At 50.5% G+C, this 15,981-nt stretch overlaps 1 protein-coding gene across 4 annotated transcripts in view; it reads right to left on the bottom strand.

Moving 5' to 3' along the window:
• The window catches only part of LOC132831318 (carnitine O-palmitoyltransferase 1, liver isoform-like), a 103,653-nt gene extending 90,553 nt beyond the window's left edge, over positions 1–13,100 (bottom strand). The window contains exon 1 of one of the 4 annotated variants that reach the window (XM_060849396.1): positions 12,981–13,100. The gene's annotated coding sequence lies outside the window, so the exon portion shown is untranslated. Of the gene's footprint in view, positions 1–8,708; positions 8,727–12,963 lie in introns of those variants that run through there. The other 3 variants (XM_060849392.1, XM_060849391.1, XM_060849395.1) reach the window with 3 other exon arrangements.
• Positions 13,101–15,981: the final 2,881 nt, after the last annotated feature.

The raw sequence follows: 15,981 nt of genomic DNA, 5'->3' as shown, positions 1-15,981 counted from the left end.
CTCATAACTGTCAGTGCAGCACCTAGCGTTAACTCTATCAAAACTAAGTTTCTGTGGAACCAATGCTCAATAATGCTATCCAAGATAACATGTTGCATAAAACTTATTGGTTTTATAAATCTGTCATGCAAAATGGTTCTATTGGGCACAAATATTTTGCACTCCTTGGTTATTAATGCCTTTCTCTTTGGCTCATCTAGTTGTGGTGCCAAGAACATATTGCTGGGCTGTTAGTCCAGAGACCTAGGGAATGTTCTGGGCATCCAGGTTCAAATCTCGCCATGGCAAATGGTAAAATTTGAATTAAATAAAAATCTGGAATAAAAAGTCTCATGATCATAAATCCATTGTTGATTGTCAGGAAAAAACACTCATCTGGCCTACTAATGTCCTTCAGGGAAGGAAACTACCTTCCTTACTTGATCTGGCCTACATGTGAATACAGAAACATAGCAATGTCATTGACTCTCAACAGTCTTCTGTACAATTAGGACAGACACGAAATGCTGGCCTAGCTAGTGATGTCCTTGCCCCATGAATGAATTTTTAAAAACTTTTTGCCAAACTATTGGTATCTCCTTTGAGGCATTGCAAATATTCACTTTAGCAAGCCTAACAATCAATTCACAATATAAGCTCGCCTACTTCACATGCTCATAACACTCCCCTATAAAGGGGGTTCAACAACAATACTGGTTCAGTACCTTTTCCTATTGACATTGCAGGCCTGGGCTAGCAACATAAAGATCAACAACACAAGTTCAAATTCCACTATAACAAATTGTGAAATTGAATTTAATGTTTAAACAAGAGACAACAAAATACCATGAGCACTCTCACTCAGATATGCGCCTTGGATCATGATAACACTCCAGCTAAGTCAGAATGTTGTAAATAACCTGATACTTCAATATAATACTGAAATGCAGTTTTTCCAAATGATTCCTTAAACAAAGCACTTCTCAAATAGATGTAAAAGACCGAAAAACACTAACAAAAAATCAAAAACAAACTGCAGATGCTAGAAATCAAAGAAAACGAGTGCTGAAAAAACTCAGGTCTGACAGCATTTGTGAATAGAAAAGTTAACATTTCAAGTCCAGTGACTTACTCAGAACAGCTTTAACTCTGCTTTCTCTCCAGATGCTGCCAGACCACCTGAAGTTTTCCAGCAATTTCTGTTTTGTATCTTGCATCACCATATGAAGAAGAGTTGGAGAATTCTCCTCTGAGCTGTAGCAAATATCTACATCGCAACTAACAATTAAACAGATGATTCATTTGTTTGTTTCATTGTAATTTTTGGAAACATGATATGCACAGATTGGCAGCTGTGATTCTTGCATTATAGAAGGGACTACAAAGTAATTTGCGAAGTCTGTACTGAGTTTCTTGTGCTCAAGTCTGTAAAATGGGATTTGAGCACACAAATCATTGCATTTACACTACAGCAGAGATACTGATAACATCAACACTGTAAAAGGCATCCAATAATGTGTCCCATAATAGACTCAGCAAATTTGAAGTCTTAAAATTGTGAAGAAGGGTTGTTTTTCAGACTGGAGTGTAAGCAGTGGTACTCTAAGTGCCAATGCTGGGACCACTACTGTTTTTGATATATCATAATTATCTAAGTTTTGTGGCTCAGAACTTGGAAACGTAATGAAGAGGATAGTAGAATACTCTGTCGTGGTGTCTAGCATGATCACTGTGCTTTGTGGGACAGGTTTCAAAGGATCTAGCAATTTAAAACTGGTCACCCACGAGGCACTGTAGCCATCAGAACCAGAATTGTTTTTAACCAAGATGTGTAACCTCATAGATCGGTATATGCATGTGGCATCAAGAACCCTTTGCAAAACTGAGAATCAGAGGAAAACAATCCATTGAGTCATGCCAAGCAAAGGAAAATAGTTATTGTTGCTGGGTGTCAATCATATTAGCTACAGGATATCACTGCAGGAATTCCCCAAGGTAATGTCCTAGGCAAATACATCTTCAGTTGCTGCATTAATGCCCTTCCCTCTATCATAAGAACTGAGGTGTGAATGTTCACTGATGACTGCTCAATACACTCAGTATCATCAGCAATTCCTCAGATACTGAATTAGGCTCTCCAACAATAGAGACTAACCATTATCCCTTGACATTCAATTGCATTACCAACACTGAACAAACCAATATCTACATTGTCAGGTAACCCCACACAATGAACTAAACCAGTGCATAAATACTGTGGCTGTCAAATGCCAGAAATTCTGCAATAGCTCACCTTACTACAAGAGACACAGCAGGAGTGTGGTGGAAAGCTCTCTGCTTGCCTGGATGAGTGCAGCTCCAATAATAATCGAGGTGATCAAAACCATCCAGGATAAAACAGCCTGCTTGAGTGGCACCTCATCAAACACCTTCAACATCACATCACTCACTGCAACAATGATGCACAGTGGCAGTGGTGTGTACCATCTACAAGATGCATTGCAATAATTCATCAAGGCTTCTTGAACAAGATTTTTGAAAACTGAAACTTCTACCACTTAGAAGGACAAAGTCAACTGATGCACAGGAAGACCACTATCTGCAGGTTCGCCTCCATATCACAAAACCTAATCCAGAACTATACCACTGTTCTTACCATTACTGGACAAGATCCTGGCACATGAGCGTGGTGCTGGTGAAGCACAGCAGGTCAAGCAGCATCTGAGGAGCGGGAGAATCGACGTTTCGGGCATAAGCCCTTCATCAGGGAAAATTCATGATGAAGGGCTTACATCCGAAACGGCGATTCTCCTGCTCCTTGGATGCTGCCTGACTGGTTGTGCTTTTCCAGCACCACATTCCCAACTCTAATCTCCAGCATCTGCAGTCTTCACTTTCTCCAAGATCCTGGCACTCCTGCTGACAAGCACTGTGTACACCCACACCACAAACTATAGCAGTTCTAAAGGATAGCTCACCACCATTTCCAGAGCAATTTGGAATTGGAAATAAATGTTGACCTTGCCAACATCATATCCCACAAATTAATATTTCAAAAAAGAAATCAAGAGGGCTTAGACTGTTGAAATGCACAAAACTTGTCAGAAGAAATGTGATGCAGAGAACTGTGTAATGATATGTTTTGAATAAAGAGGGCAATATAAACTAAATAGCATAATTTTAAAGTACAGGAAACACATAACTGGAGTTTCACATACAAAAATCTGTGAAGTTGACAGTAAAAGTTGAGAAAATGGTGCTTAAAGATACAGATAATGAGCTTTTGAGATGCATGAAGTGAAACAGCATTGTGCCAAACCTCTATAAATAGTGTTCAGATCTAAAGGCCTAAGGGTTCAAGTTCAGCTCCAAGTCCCATTTGCCCTGGAGATGTGCCAAAGTACATCCAGACAGGTTAATGAAAAAAATGTCTTCATCTCTCAGCTATCATTTCCCCATCCTCCAAGTCATGTGATAGGCTATTGATGACCATATGCTAAATTCTAATGCTAACAGACGACAAATGAACTTTATCCTATCTAGGTCTGGCCTAGAACTTACTCAAACTAAAAATTCAGCATGAAACCATAAGACGCAGGAGCATAAGCAAGCCTTTTAGCCAATCAAGTCTGTCCCGCAAATCAATGATAAAGGCTGATCTGGTAATACTCACTTCCACTTTCCTGCCATTACCCCATAACCCCTGATAGACAAAACCCCTGAGTTTTGTCTATGTTTGAGAAGGCACCATGCTCATCTGGGTCCAGTGAGTAAAAAGGCTTTGCCAATCTCTCCATTTACTTTCTCCTTTTCTAGTCCTGTAACTAGTCAAGATTAGAGTGGTGCTGAAAAAACACAGCATGTCAGGCAGCATCCAAGCAGCAGGAAAATCAACTTTTCAGGCAAAAGCCCTTCACCAGCACCACTCTAATTTTGACTCTAATCTCCAGCATCTGCAGTACCCTCTTTTGCCCAGTTCTATAACTAGCTGATTTTCTAGCCAACATGTGATATGCTACATTTACCAGAAAATTTCCCTCATATTGATATTAAGGTCAGCTGTGATTGGCAGTGCATCAATTAGAATCTCTGCAGTATGGAAACAAGTCCACGCCAACCCTCCGAAGACTAACCCATCCAGAACCACTCCCCTACCCTATCACCTATATTTATCCCTGACTAATGCCCCAACTGACACAGCCCTGAGCACTAGGAGTGATAGAGCATGGTCAATTCATCTAACTGCACATTGTTAGATTTAGTTTATATTGCCCCCACACAGACACAGGGGGAATGTGCAAACTCCACACAGACAGTCGCCAGAGGCTGGAATCAAACACAGGTCCCTGGCACTGTGAGGCAGCAGTGCTAACTACTGAGCCACCTTAAATTAGCCACCAAAAGACACGACCAACTATCACTAGTATTCATACACACAGATGAAGAGGGACACCTGTTCAACTGGGACAATACATCCATCCTGGGACAGGCTAAACAAAGACACGCAAGGGAATTCCTGGGCATTCAAAACAGAACTCCATTAACAAACATAGATTTGGACTCCATTTACCAACCTCGCAGAAAAAGGACCGGACATGATATCACCCACAACAACAAACCAAGGCAGATAAACAGCAAGAGGGACTGTTTGATTACACCTATTAAAATAAACTATAATCAAAAAATAAACGAATGAAGCAAAAAGAAGCATTATAAAATCAAGAAAACAACCACTTCAGGCTGTGAAGTAATTTTGGATTTCAAAGCAATATGGATTTAAGCATTTATCTTTGAGATACGAAAAATGTCACAATCACCACTGTTAATCTCGACATCTCGAAGAATTCAACAGGCAAAGAAGTACTTTTGAAGTCAGTGATTTACTGCAGTTTTGGAAAATTAACTACATAATATTCAAGTTTTCCTCAAAACTGCTGCATTAGCAGCATGCACCTCATGATTGCAACAGCTGAACAGGGAAAAAGCAATGAAAGTCTGAACTCCACAGAATAGGATTGCGTCTCAGCGCATTCTACCATGACAGTAATCAGGAATGGAAGCATTACCTGTCACAAGTGGGGAAATGTTCAGCTCCATATTCCTGCTGAAAGTGAAAAAAAGGAGGGGCATCTGGGATTTTTTGCCATTCACATGAAACGGAATTCTCCCAAGCAGCGTTAAGTATCCTGAGAGGCAGTGAAAGGTTTTAAACCATAATACCAAAATTAAAGAGGAATAACAGGAGGCCGCTTGGCAGCTAGTTTATGTAAGACGAACTGTAGCTACATTCTAACTATTTTTGATTGGTCTTAATTCTGTTAATTTGTTATAAAGCTCTTCAAGAACCAACACGATTTACTATTTGCTATCTACACCATGATTACTACAAGCAACTCAATAGAAACCTTTCGTTGATGTGTCTGAAACAAATTGCGTAGAGGGGGATGTTAGGTAAGTCAGGCTGCCTAAGAGGTGTTCAGTGTCTCTGTGTAAGTGGAGTTTAAAATATCTTGATCAAGCTGGGTGGACACTCCTCTTGGGGCAAAGCTAGCATCGATAACATAAGAACAAATGAATGACAGTAATGTTTAAAATGTTTCAGTAGGAAAGGCCCAACTTTTGAATTTCACATTGAATGCATAATGAAAGAAGACATCCAAGGTTATCAAGCCGTGTCTGAGTAGTTGCATCAACTATTTCGATGGGCCCTGATACTCAGATGACAGTTGGCTTCTCAGACACAGATCAGTAGAAATGCAAATACTGGAGTGTTTGGGATCAGACATTCAACTTTGCTAATACAACAATTTTTTGCCTACCAGGTTTTCTCTGCCAAGAAAAGCTACCACCTGTGCTAATTACCAGCTAGGGTATTTTGGTCAGTTGATGCAAAAATCTATCAAACTAGAATACAGGGAGTGTGGTGAAGCCATAAGGAAAGCCATCTTGCTAATTTGTATCTCATGCAGCACCTCTATCTACTCATCGGCCAGAGTGGCAAGTGCTGAACTGGCCCGTCACATTTCTCGGTATTCCGTTATCGTTATTTCTGCCTATGAATAATTGCTCTGCCCTACTAGCTACTGTAAGTCTGATAATAGATTTACATGTTTTCTGAAGCTTGACAAAGTCTTACAGATTTTTGCCCTCCAAGTTTGATTTTAATTATTTCAAATTTAATTTTCTATCTAAAAGCAGCTCAAACTTGTCAGCTGACTTGATGAACGCAAATACCTGGTTTCCATTTGAGCCTGTCCAAAGCTGGCATTCTACACCAAAAACAAAAATGAGAGTAGCATCATCAGTTATAAAGTGCAGATAAAAATGTTAATTGAGGACACTTGTAAGGACAAATAAAATAAAACCCTTGTAGTGCAGTGATAACGCCTGAAACAGGAGGCCCAGATCCCACCTGCTCCGGAAGAGTGAATCAATATCTCAGAATTGATTGATTAGAAAACATTGAACACTGCTTGATACATTTCATATTTCAAGCACATCCACCTGCATTAAAAACCTAGTGATAACTCTAGTTTCTCAAAGGGTACAAAGAGATTTAACCTTCAGATATATACAAAATGAATTCAGTATACTAACATTCAACCACAAGTCAATTAATATGCTCAAGTCTCCCCTCAAACCTCATCTTACCTCATCAAGATCTCCTTCCATACCTTTCTTCCTCTTATAATGCTTGGCTTCCTGAAATGAACTGACATTATTCACCACCAAATGGTAGCAAATTCCACATTCTAATCACCTCTGGACAAAACCCTTGAATATCTACAAACTCATGAAACCCACCTGCAAGCTTTCTGGTTCTTTTCCATATGAGGCATTTATCCGCCTGTTACTCCAAATCCATAACCTCCACCTCCCTCATGGATGGCACAGCCTCCTATCACTCAGTTTGTGACACGTCTCCACAGTTACCCCTCTCTCAGTCTGTGACTCATATCTTCTGTCACTCCTCTGTGACCCAATGCTCAACTCTCCTCAGTGACATACATCCCCCATCACTTCTCAGTCTACAACCCACCGTTTTCCTGTGACCTGCCCTTGTTACTCAGCTCTCTGTCCTGTGAAGCTCTCAATGACCAATTAGTAATGTAGCTATTTCCTCAGGATCCTGATCATATGTAGCTACACCAATCCACTAAACAAGTCAGAGGGCTCTCTATTTGAATTGATCACCTAACTCCCCTTTATCCTTCATTGATTATCATCTTATTTGTGAAGAATGTTCTCCATGAGCTCTCTTCATCTATGATCTATCTCCATGGTCACCCTCCCTCTAACCTAGGGCACATTTCTCTGTGGTTCCTCCCATCACTTTCTCTGTAACTCCCCCCTTTTCTAGACACTCCTCTGTTCTTTGACCCACCTTCATTCTCCTTACCCATTTTACCACCTTTGTTCTTCATCCACTCTTGCACCTTCCTTGCTCTACACATCAGTTCCTCAGACTCCTCCCAGCTCATTCCCCGTACTATAACCTCCCAAACGCAATCCCTCTCCTCACTCGCTAGCCTCCAAGTGCTCCTCTCTGACTTCTTCCCAATCTTTGACCCTTCCATCTCCCCCTGGAACTGACTAAAACTCCAAATCATTTCTTATATATGTTTAGCTGTAGTCTAATTGCCTATAAGAAATAATTCATATAGGCTTGTATGTGAAAAGAACTTGCAGAGGAAGAGGTAGATACAGGTACACTTACAACATATGAGACACATTTGGACAAGTATATGAATAAGAAAGATTTAGAAGGATATGGGCAAACTGCAGAAAAATGGGATTTGTTTAATGGTGTTAGGAAGCTTGATTGGCATGGATTAGTTGGATCAAAGGGTTTGCTTCCGTGCTGTATGAATCTAGTACAAAATCCTGGTCGGTGCTTTCTCTCAACTCTCGTATCTTATAGAAATCTATATATTTGGTTCAACACCAGGAATAACATGCATCAATTTGTAGCCACTGCTCACTCCTGATCCCTCCCAATCACTGTGGCCCCAACCCCAGATCCTCCTCACTCCTGCCCCTGGTTTTTACCATGTCCAATTCCACCTCAGACTGGAGCCCATTACCCATCACTACAGTCTTCCATATCACAGCCCCATCCTCACATCCTGTTCTGCCTGAACTCTCCCTCAAAATTACATTCCTCTCACTCATGCCCCTCCTTTCTAACTCCTACACCTCCAAGTCTGCAGCATCCACCTATTCCTGCACTTCCTTCCACACTGCAGCCTTTTCCTCACTCCTGCACCTCTCCCCAGACTGCAGCCCATTCCTCACATGCCCTGTCACCATGACCTCTAAAACTGCAACCTCTCCTCACTCCTGGATGGAGTGGCTTGAGTCTTCTCCTAGGTGTTCCAGTTTGCATTACAAACCATTCACTTTACCCAGAAATTCCTTAACAAAGACACCAAGGTAGAGGACAGCAAGATCATGGTTTCCTTTGACATGACAGCCCCATTCACATCAATAAACATCACCCTAGCCAAGGAAACACTGGCCTCCCTGCTAGATGAACCAAGGACACAAACACCTGACAGCACCAAATCCATCAGCAAGGACAGTATCCTTAAACTAGTAGACCGGTGCCCCTCAACCCACTTCACCTTCAACAAGACCTACAAACAAATCAATGGGATGCCTAAGGGATCACCAACATCTGGACTCTTAGCAGAAGCAGTTATGCAGGGGTTAGAACAAACAGCACTTACCACAATCAAGCCCAAGCTTTGGGTCCACTGTGTGGATGTCATCATGAAATGCAACAAATAAGAAACACACAAACAAAACATCTTTATCAGTATAAAGTTCAAAGAAGAAGAAAACAGATTTCCCTTCCTAGGCAACACGGAAGAATGCAAAACCAATGGAGAGCTACAACCAGCATTCACAGGAAAGCCACACACACTGACTAGATACTCAACTACAGGAGCAATCATTCCAACACCCACAAACAGCTGCATCAGGACATTATTTTAAATGCCACAACACACTGCAGCACCCAGGAATTAAGAAAAGCCAAGGAAAAACATCTGTACAATGTATTCAGGAACAACGGGTACCCAATAAGCGCAGTGCACCGGCTCCTACAAAACAGACCTAATCAAGTACACACAACACGCCCAGAGACTCTAGCCACCCTGCTATTTATTAAAGACATCTCAGAAATGACAACCAGGCTACTCCGGCCCTAAGCATCATGGTAGCCTACAAACTTATCACCACACTGAAACAGCTCCTGATGAAATTAAAGGACCCCGTACCAACCAGCAGAACAATCATATACAAAATACCTTGCAAGGACTGCAATAAACATTACATTGGACAGACGGGCAGGAAACTAGCCACCAGGATACATGAGCACCAACTACAATTAGAATTAGAATACCTACAACGTGGAAACAGGGCCTTCGGCCCAACATGTCCACACCAACCCTCCGAAGAGTAACCCACCCAGAACGGTTCCCTACATTATCACCTATATTTGTCCCTGACCAATGCCCCTAACTGACATGTCTGAGCAGTGAGTGTGATTTAGCATGGTCAATTCACCGAACCTGTATATCTTCTGATTGCAGGAGAAAACTCACACAGATACAGGAGGAATGTGCAAACTCCACACAGACAATCGCCCCAGGCTGGAATCAAGCCCAGGTCCCTGGCGATGTAAGGCAGCAGTGATAATGACTGAGCCACAGTACCACCTTAAACTAGCCACCAAAAGACAAGACCAACTATCACTAGTACCCATACAGAGACAAAGAGGGACACCTGTTCAACTAGGACAATACATCTATGCTGGAACAGGCTAAACAAACATAGGCATGGGAATTCCTAGAGGCCTGGCATTCAAAACAGAACTGTATTAACAAACAGATTTGGACTCCATTTACCAACTTCGCAAAAAATAACTGAAGTGATATTACCCACAACAACAAATCAAGGCAGCTAAACAGCAAACAGGACAGAACAACAGCACTTCACCAGACGCTCACTGATGATGTTACCTGGCATGGTAGCAAAATATCTGAAAACAAATCTACTAGCTCAGCGAGCAAACACAACCTTACACATTTTCTCCTAAATCACCATCATATGCTCACGGAAAGACCACACTCCCTGCCTCGCTGCTGCTCTCTTCCCAACTTTTGTCCCTCACCTCCCTAGGTTGCATTCCCCCGCCCCCACAGACTGCAGACCCTTCTCTCTCCCCCGCCCCCACAGACTGCAGACCCTTCTCTCTCCCCCGCCCCCACAGACTGTAGACCCTTCTTCCCCCTGCCCACCCCACCAGACTGCAGACCCCTCCCCCCTGCCCGCTCCCCCAACAGACTGCAGACCCCTCCCCCCCTGCCTGCCCCCCACCAGACTGCAGACCCCTCTCTCCCCCCGCCCCCACAGACCCCTCTCTCCCCCGCCCCCCCACACTGCAGACCCTTCTCTCTCTCCCCCCCCACACTGCAGACCCTTCTCTCTCTCCCCCCCCCACACTGCAGACCCTTCTCTCTCTCCCCCCCCACACTGCAGACCCTTCTCTCTCCCCCCCCACACTGCAGACCCTTCTCTCTCCCCCCCCACAGACCCTTCTCTCCCACCCCCCCACTGCAGACTCTTCTCTCCCACCCCCCCCCCACAGACCCTCTCTCTCCCCCCCCCCCCACAGACTGCAGACCCCTCTCTCCCCCCCCCCCACAGACTGCAGACCCCTCTCTCCCCCGCCCCCACAGACTGTAGACCCTTCTTCCCCCTGCCCACCCCACCAGACTGCAGACCCCTCCCCCCTGCCCACCCCACCAGACTGCAGACCCCTCCCCCCTGCCCGCACCCCCACCAGACTGCAGACCCCTCTCTCCCCCCGCCCCCACAGACCCCTCTCTCCCCCGCCCCCCCACACTGCAGACCCTTCTCTCTCTCCCCCCCCACACTGCAGACTCTTCTCTCCCACCCCCCCCACAGACCCCTCTCTCTCCCCCCCCCACAGACTGCAGACCCCTCTCTCCCCCCCCCCCACAGACTGTAGACCCTTCTTCCCCCTGCCCACAGACTGGAGACCCCTCTCTCCCCCCCCCCCCCACAGACTGGAGACCCCTCTCTCCCCCCCCCCACAGACTGCAGACCCCTCTCTCCCCCCCCCCACAGACTGCAGACCCCTCTCTCCCCCGCCCCCACAGACTGTAGACCCTTCTTCCCCCGCCCACAGACTGGAGACCCCTCTCTCCCCCCCCCCCCACAGACTGGAGACCCCTCTCTCCCCCCCCCCCACAGACTGGAGACCCCTCTCTCTCCCCCCCCCACAGACTGGAGACCCCTCTCTCTCCCCCCCCCCACAGACTGGAGACCCCTCTCTCTCCCCCCCCCCACAGACTGGAGACCCCTCTCTCCCCCCCCCCCCACAGACTGGAGACCCCTCTCTCCCCCCCCCCCACAGACCCTTCTCTTCCCCCCCCACAGACCCTTCTCTCCCACCACCCCACAGACTGGAGACCCCTCTCTCCCCCCCCCCACAGACCCTTCTCTTCCCCCCCCACAGACCCTTCTCTTCCCCCCCCACAGACCCTTCTCTTCCCCCACCACAGACCCTTCTCTTCCCCCACCACAGACCCTTCTCTTCCCCCCCCACAGACCCTTCTCTTCCCCCCCCACAGACCCTTCTCTCCCACCACCCCACAGACTGGAGACCCCTCTCTCCCCCCCCCCCACAGACTGTAGACCCTTCTTCCCCCGCCCACAGACTGGAGACCCCTCTCTCCCCCCCCCCCACAGACTGGAGACCCCTCTCTCCCCCCCCCCCACAGACTGGAGACCCCTCTCTCCCCCCCCCCCCACAGACTGGAGACCCCTCTCTCCCCCCCCCCCCCACAGACTGGAGACCCCTCTCTCCCCCCCCCCCACAGACTGGAGACCCCTCTCTCCCCCCCCCCCACAGACTGGAGACCCCTCTCTCCCCCCCCCCCACAGACTGGAGACCCCTCTCTCTCCCCCCCCCCACAGACTGGAGACCCTCTCTCTCCCCCCCCCCACAGACTGGAGACCCCTCTCTCCCCCCCCCCCACAGACCCTTCTCTTCCCCCCCCACAGACCCTTCTCTCCCACCACCCCACAGACTGGAGACCCCTCTCTCCCCCCCCCCACAGACCCTTCTCTTCCCCCCCCACAGACCCTTCTCTTCCCCCACCACAGACCCTTCTCTTCCCCCCCCACAGACCCTTCTCTCCCCCCCCCACAGACTGGAGACCCCTCTCTCCCCCCCCCCCACAGACCCCTCTCTCCCCCCCCACACTGCAGACCCCTCTCCCCCCCCACACTGCAGACCCCTCTCTCCCCCCCCACACTGCAGACCCCTCTCCCCCCCCACACTGCAGACCCCTCTCTCCCCCCCCACACTGCAGACCCCTCTCTCCCCCCCCCCACACTGCAGACCCCTCTCTCCCCCCCCCCCACACTGCAGACCCCTCTCTCCCCCCCCACACTGCAGACCCCTCTCTCCCCCCCCACACTGCAGACCCCTCTCTCCCCCCCCACACTGCAGACCCCTCTCTCCCCCCCCACACTGCAGACCCTTCTCTCCCCCCCCCACACTGCAGACCCTTCTCTCCCCCCCCCACACTGCAGACCCTTCTCTCTCCCCCCCCCTCACTGCAGACCCTTCTCTCCCCCCCCACACTGCAGACCCTTCTCTCTCCCCCCCCACACTGCAGACCCTTCTCTCCCCCCCCACACTGCAGACCCTTCTCTCTCCCCCCCCCCCCTCACTGCAGACCCTTCTCTCTCTCCCCCCCCCCCCCCTCACTGCAGACCCTTCTCCCCAGACAGATCCCCTTCCTGCTGCCTCTCCCGGTTACCGTGACCCCTCACCGTCACCACCCACCTCCTGGAGACTGAAGCCCCCGCCTGCATTTCTAAAGAGACACGACCCCTCCCCCAACTGCAGCCCCATCTCAGCGCGGCCCTCTGACAGGACAGCACCTCGCCTTGCCGCGTACCTCCCAGTCCAGTCCAGTCCGTTCCGGGCCGGGTCTGGCCGGGCCGCTCCGGCTTTGGTTCCGCGGCCACCGCTCGCGCCAAACCGTCAGCTGACCGCCCCTGACGTCACCGGGCCGGCCCGTGCCAGTGACGCAGAGGTCGGGCCACGTGACTCAGCGGCGGCAACCGGTTTTGCGACGTCAGAGAGAGGTCGCCGCGAGAGAAGGCGGGGACTGGGCGGCCAGGATCGAGAGGGTCAGGTGATCATTGGGACATGAGGGTGAGGAGGGAGATACACCGAGATATGTGACCAGCTGATCACTGAGACACAGGGAGAGAGTGACCCAGGGGATCACTGAGACACAGGGGGGAGAGTGACCCAGGGGATCACTGAGACACAGGGGGGAGAGTGACCCAGGGGATCACTGAGACACAGGGAGAGAGTGACCCGGGTGGAGAGTGACCCAGGGGATCACTGAGACACAGGGGGGAGAGTGACCCAGGGGATCACTGAGACACGGGGGAGAGAGTGACCCAGGGGATCACTGAGACACAGGGAGAGAGTGACCCAGGGGGAGTGTGACCCAGGGGATCACTGAGACACAGGGGAGAGAGTGACCCGGGGGGAGAGTGACCCAGGGGATCACTGAGACAGGGGAGAGAGTGACCCGGGGGGAGAGTGACCCAGGGGATCACTGAGACACAAGGGGGAGAGTGACCCAAGGGGAGAGTGACCCAGGGGATCACTGAGACACAAGGGGAGGGGGAGAGAGTGACCCGGGGGGAGAGTGACCCAGGGGATCACTGAGACACAAGGGGAGGGGGAGAGAGTGACCCGGGGGGAGAGTGACCCAGGGGATCACTGAGACACAAGGGGGAGAGTGACCCAAGGGGAGAGTGACCCAGGGGATCACTGAGACACAAGGGGAGGGGGAGAGAGTGACCCGGGGGGAGAGTGACCCAGGGGATCACTGAGACACAAGGGGAGGGGGAGAGAGTGACCCGGGGGGAGAGTGACCCAGGGGATCACTGAGACACAAGGGGGAGAGTGACCCAAGGGGAGAGTGACCCAGGGGATCACTGAGACACAGGGAGAGAGTGACCCGGGGGGAGAGTGACCCAGGGGATCACTGAGACACAAGGGGGAGAGTGACCCAAGGGGAGAGTGACCCAGGGGATCACTGAGACACAAGGGGAGAGAGTGACCCAGGGGATCACTGAGACACAAGGGGAGAGAGTGACCCAGGGGGAGAGTGACCCAGGGGATCACTGAGACACAAGGGGGAGAGTGACCCAGGGGATCACTGAGACACAAGGGGGAGAGTGACCCACGGGGAGAGTGACCCAGGGGATCACTGAGACACAGGGGAGAGAGTGACCCACGGGGAGAGTGACCCAGGGGATCACTGAGACACAGGGGAGAGAGTGACCCAGGGGGAGAGTGACCCAGGGGTTCACTGAGACACGGGGGGGTGGAGAGTGACCCAGGGGATCACTGAGACACAGGGGAGAGAGTGACCCACGGGGTGAGTGACCCAGGGGATCACTGAGACACAAGGGGGAGAGTGACCCAAGGGGAGAGTGACCCAGGGGATCACTGAGACACAGGGAGAGAGTGACCCGGGGGGAGAGTGACCCAGGGGATCACTGAGACACAAGGGGGAGAGTGACCCAAGGGGAGAGTGACCCAGGGGATCACTGAGACACAAGGGGGAGAGTGTCCCACGGGGAGAGTGACCCAGGGGATCACTGAGACACAGGGGAGAGAGTGACCCACGGGGAGAGTGACCCAGGGGATCACTGAGACACAGGGGAGAGAGTGACCCAGGGGGAGAGTGACCCAGGGGATCACTGAGACACGGGGGAGAGAGTGACCCAGGGGGAGAGTGACCCAGGGGATCACTGAGACATGGGGGGGTGGAGAGTGACCCAGGGGATCACTGAGACACAGGGGAGAGAGTGACCCAGGGGGAGAGTGACCCAGGGGATCACTGAGACACAAGGGGGAGAGTGACCCAAGGGGAGAGTGACCCAGGGGATCACTGAGACACAAGGGGGAGAGTGACCCACGGGGAGAGTGACCCAGGGGATCACTGAGACACAGGGGAGAGAGTGACCCACGGGGAGAGTGACCCAGGGGATCACTGAGACACAGGGGAGAGAGTGACCCAGGGGGAGAGTGACCCAGGGGATCACTGAGACACGGGGGAGAGAGTGACCCAGGGGATCACTGAGACACGGGGGATGGAGAGTGACCCAGGGGATTGCTGAGACACAGGGGAGAGAGTGACCCAGGGGGAGAGTGACCCAGGGGATCACTGAGACACGGGGGAGAGAGTGACCCAGGGGATCACTGAGACACGGGGGGTGGAGAGTGACCCAGGGGATCACTGAGACACAGGGGAGAGAGTGACCCAGGGGGAGTGACCCAGGGGATCACTGAGACACGGGGGAGAGAGTGACCCAGGGGGAGAGTGACCCAGGGGATCACTGAGACACGGGGTGGAGAGTGACCCAGGGGATCGCTGAGACACGGGGGATGGAGAGTGACCCAGGGGATTGCTGAGACACAGGGGAGAGAGTGACCCAGGGGGAGAGTGACCCAGGGGATCACTGAGACACGGGGGAGAGAGTGACCCAGGGGATCACTGAGACACGGGGGGTGGAGAGTGACCCAGGGGATCACTGAGACACAGGGGAGAGAGTGACCCAGGGGGAGAGTGACCCAGGGGATCACTGAGACACGGGGGAGAGAGTGACCCAGGGGGAGAGTGACCCAGGGGATCACTGAGACACGGGGGGTGGAGAGTGACCCAGGGGATCGCTGAGACACAGGGGAGAGAGTGACCCAGGGGGAGAGTGACCCAGGGGATCACTGAGACACGGGGGAGAGAGTGACCCAGGGGATCACTGAGACACAGGGGAGAGAGTGACCCAGGGGGAGAGTGACCCAGGGGATCACTGAGACACAAGGGGGAGAGTGACTAAAGGGGAGAGTGACCCAGGGGATCACTGAGACAC

The sequence above is a fragment of the Hemiscyllium ocellatum genome, chromosome 33, assembly GCF_020745735.1.
Source record: "Hemiscyllium ocellatum isolate sHemOce1 chromosome 33, sHemOce1.pat.X.cur, whole genome shotgun sequence".
Lineage (NCBI taxonomy): Eukaryota > Metazoa > Chordata > Chondrichthyes > Orectolobiformes > Hemiscylliidae > Hemiscyllium > Hemiscyllium ocellatum.
The sequence above is the reverse complement of the archived record's forward strand: the minus strand, read 5'-3'. Positions and strand labels throughout refer to the sequence as shown.